Below are 4,469 nucleotides of genomic sequence, written 5' to 3' on the forward strand. Positions count from 1 at the left end.
AAAAAAAAGAGAGATAGACAGAGTGGGAGAGAGAGTGAGAGAGGGGGTGGGAGAGAGGGAGAGAGGGAGAGAGAGGGGGGTGGGAGAGAGAGAGGAGAGAGAGTGAGAGGGGGTGGGAGAGAGGGAGAGAGGGAGAGAGAGGGGGTGGGAGAGAGAGAGGAGAGAGAGAGAGAGGGGGTGGGAGAGAGGGAGAGAGGGAGAGAGAGGGGGTGGGAGAGAGAGAGGAGAGAGAGAGAGAGGGGGTGGGAGAGAGAGAGGAGAGAGAGTGAGAGGGGGTGGGAGAGAGGGAGAGAGAGGGGGTGGGAGAGAGGGAGAGAGTGTGGGTGAGGGCGAGAGAGAGAGGGACAGAGAGAGAGGGAGAGAGAGAGAGAGAGAGAGGGAGAGAGAGGGGGTGGGAGAGAGAGAGAGAGGGAGAGAGAGAGAGAGGGAGAGGGGGTGGGAGAGAGAGAGAGAGTGTGGGTGAGGGCGAGAGAGAGAGGGACAGGAGAGAGAGAGTGTGGGAGAGAGAGAGAGAGTGAGAGAGAGAGAGAGAGAGAGAGGAGAGAGAGGAGAGAGAGAGAGAGAGAGAGAGCAGTGGAGTGAAACCAGAACTCTCGCCGTCTCGTGGCATTGTGGTGTAACCTCGACCCTTTAAGTTTCACGGACAAATCGTGTATCAGTTCCCCTTTCTGATCCTTGTTGTCTCTCCGTGACTGAACCCTGAACGTCCAGTTATGTTTAGTTTAGTCAAGTCAAGTCAATTTTATTTGTACAGCACATTTAAAAACAACCCACGTTGACCAAAGTGCTGTACATCTGATTAGGTTCCAATAGAAAAAAAATGAAAACATACAGTAGCACGCAAACAGTTCACAGCGCCTCCTCAATGAGCCTCAAACGCTAGGGAGTAGAAATAGGTTTTGAGCCTGGACTTAAAGGAGTGGATGGAGGGGGCAGTTCTGATGGGGGAGAGGATGCTGTTCCACAGTCTAGGAGCTGCAACCGCAAAAGCGCAGTCACCCCTGAGCTTAAGCCTAGACCGCGGGATAGTGAATAGCCCCAAGTCGGCCGACCTGAGGGACCTGGAGTTAGAGAGGGGGGGTTAGAAGATTTTTGATGTAGGGGGGGGGAGTGTCCATTTAGGGCTTTATTACGTGAATAGGAGGAGCTTGAAGTTGATTCTGTACCGTACAGGGAGCCAGTGGAGAGAGGCCAGAATCATCGGGGGTGATGTGGTCCCTTTTACGGGGACCCGTCAGGAGTCTCGGTGCGGCGTTTTGGACCAGTTGCAGGCGGGACAGGGAAGATTGGCTGATCCCAGTGTATAGGGAGTTGCAGTAGTCTAGGCGGGAGGAAATGAAAGCGTGAATGATTTTTTCTGTGTCGTCGAATTGGAGGAAAGGTTTGATTTTAGCTATGGTTCGAAGTTGGAAGAAGCTGGCTTTTACCACAGCGTTGACTTGCTTATCAAATTTTAATGCAGAGTCAAATATCATGCCGAGGTTTTTGACATGCGGTTTGACTAGGCAGGATAGGCTTCCAAGACTGCCTGTTATCAATTTGATGGAGTCGGGGGGGGGGGGGGGGGGGGGGGGGGCCGAATAGGATGACCTCAGACTTGCTCTCATTTAATTGGAGGAAGTTCTGTGCCATCCAACATTTTATGTCCTCAAGGCAGTGTAAGAGGCTGTTTAAATTTGACTGGTTGTTGGGTTTCAGGGGGAGGTAAAGCTGAGTGTCATCGGCATAGCAGTGGAAAGAAATGCCGTGCCTTTGAATGATTTGGCCAAGGGGGAGCATGTATAGAGAGAAGAGAATGGGGGGCCTAGGATGGAGCCTTGTGGAACTCCGCAGGAGAGGCTAGCTGGAGCAGAGGAATAACTGCCTATGTTGATGGCGAAACTCCTATCTTTGAGGTACGAAGCGAACCAGCTCAGGGCAGTGCCATCAATGCCAACCGCGTACCGGAGACGGTCAATAAGGACGGGTGGTCCACTGTATCGAACGCTGCGCTGAGGTCGAGAAGGAGCAGGATTGCACAGTCGCCGGTTGTCGATGGCGTTGTGTGTCCCCTTCAACAAGGCAGACTCTGTGCTGTGGTGGGCTCTGAAACCTGACTGGAACCTTTCCAGGATGGTGTATTGGTGCAGGTAGGGCACTAATTGGTTTAGGATTGCCTTTTCAAGGACTTTTGACAGGAATGGCAGTTTGGAAATGGGTCTGTAGTTGCTAGGCAAGGTGGGGTCTAGGTTAGGTTGTTTCAGTAGGGGCTGGACCACCGCGTGCTTGAAACAGGTTGGAACAGTGCCAGTGGCCAGAGAACTGTTGATAATAGAGAGGATGCTGGGGACCGGCTATTGCAATGACATCCTTCAGAAGGGCAGTGGGGGCAGGATCAAGGGGGCAGGTTTGCAGGTTTCATAGCGGAGACAAGCTTTGCAAGGGAGGATAGAGTGACGGGTTGGAAACAGTCCAATTTAGATGAACAGACTAGTGAGACAGCTAGGTCACGGGTTGGCGAAAAATTTAGCGGATTCTTCGCACTTAGCAGGGGACCCAACTAAGCTGGTACTGGGGGAGGGACATATGACAGAGGTAATTGTTCTAAATAGGACCTTGGAGTTATGAGAGTTTTTGGAAATAAGGTCGGAGAAGTATTGTGCTCTAGCAGACTTTACTGCTTCTTGGTATTTGAGAAGATTGTTTCTCAGAATTTCGAAGTTTAGGGGTAGGTAGAGTGTGGAAACAGTCCCTCTACTGTCAGACTCAAGCTGGAGGAACAGCACCTCATATTCCGCTTGGGCAGCTCACCCCCCAGCGGTATGAACATTGACTTCTCTAACTTCAAGTAGCCCTCTCTCTCTCTCTGTCTCTCCCCCCACCCTAGTCTTTGTGCTAGTGTCACTGTCATCCCACTGAGTTTAGTTTAGAGATACAGTGCGGAAACAGGCCCTTCGGCCCACCGGGTCCGTGCCGCCCAGCGATCCCCGCACACTAACACTATCCTACACCCACTAGGGACAATTTACACACTCACACCAAGCCAATTAACCTACAAACCTGCACGTCTTTGGAGTGTGGGAGGGAAACCGAAGATCTCGGAGAAAACCCACGCAGGTCACGGGGGAGAACGTGCAAATTCCGTACAGACGGCGCCCGTAGTCGGGATTGAACCTGGGTCTCTGGCGCTGTGAGGCAGCAACTCTACCGCTGTGCCACCGTTGCCGCACAGAGAGGCCGGGAAAGCAGGGGATAGACACAAAGTGCTGGAGTAACTCAGCGGGACGGGCAGCATCTCTGGAGAGAAGGAATGGGCGACGTTTCGGGTCGAGACCCTTCTTCAAACTGAGAGTCAGGGAGATGGAACGAGAGATATGGAAGGGTAGGGTGTGGAAACGACAGATCAAAGCAGACGCTGATCGAGGAATTGTAGAACGGTTCATTGTTGGTTGATGGGAAGGTGACAACGAGGCCAACAAATTAATAATACAAACTTGAGGAAGGATATTCTTGCAATTGAGGGGCGTGCAAGCGTAGGTACAGCGCGGAAACAGGCCCTTCGGCCCACCGGGTCCGCGCCGCCCAGCGATCCCCACACATTAACACTATCCCACACACACCGGGGACAATTTTTACATTTGCCAAGCCAATTAACCTACAAACCTGCACGTCTTTGGAGAGCGGGAGGAAACCGAAGATCTCGGAGAAAACCCACGGCAGGTCACGGGGGAGAACGTACAAACTCCGTACAGACGGCGCCCGTAGTCGGGATGGAACCCGGGCCTCTGGCGCTGCATTCGCTGTAAGGGCGGCAACTCTACCACCGTGCGGGCCCCCCCATCTTGGTCGCTGGTCAGCACGGACTCGGTGGGGCCGAATGGCCTGTTTCCGCGCGGTATCTTACACATAGGGGAAGCTGCAGGTTTTGCATCTCCACCGAGCATCTAGACAGCGAATAAGACAACACAGCAACTCAGCATTTCTCAGTCTCACTGTGTGGGAACAGCTCCATCCAAGACCACAGGAAACCTGCAGAGAGTTGTGGACGCAGCCCAGACCATCACACAAACCAACCTCCCTTCCATTGACTCCATCTACAACCTCACGCTGCCTCGGCAAGGCCAGCAGCACAATCAAGGACCAGTCTCACCCCCGGTAACTCAGAGCCACAGAAGGCAGTGGAGGCCAATTCACTGGATGTTTTCAAGAGAGAGTTAGATCTAGCTCTTAGGGCTAACGGAATCAAGGGATGTGGGGAGAAAGCAGGAACGGGGTACGGATTCTGGATGATCAGCCGTGATCATATTGAATGGCGGTGCGTACAGGCTCGAAGGGCTGAATGGCCTCCTCCTGCACCTATTGTCTATGTTTCTGACTTCTGACTGAGAGTCAGGGGAGACTAGGAACTAGAGGGATGAAAGGGTGCAGAACAAATCAGAGCCGGCACCAATGACTCAGGAAAGGTGGAGCCCACAATGCTCCATTGTTGG

This window comes from Rhinoraja longicauda, chromosome 34 (genome assembly GCF_053455715.1).
Source record: "Rhinoraja longicauda isolate Sanriku21f chromosome 34, sRhiLon1.1, whole genome shotgun sequence".
NCBI lineage: Eukaryota > Metazoa > Chordata > Chondrichthyes > Rajiformes > Arhynchobatidae > Rhinoraja > Rhinoraja longicauda.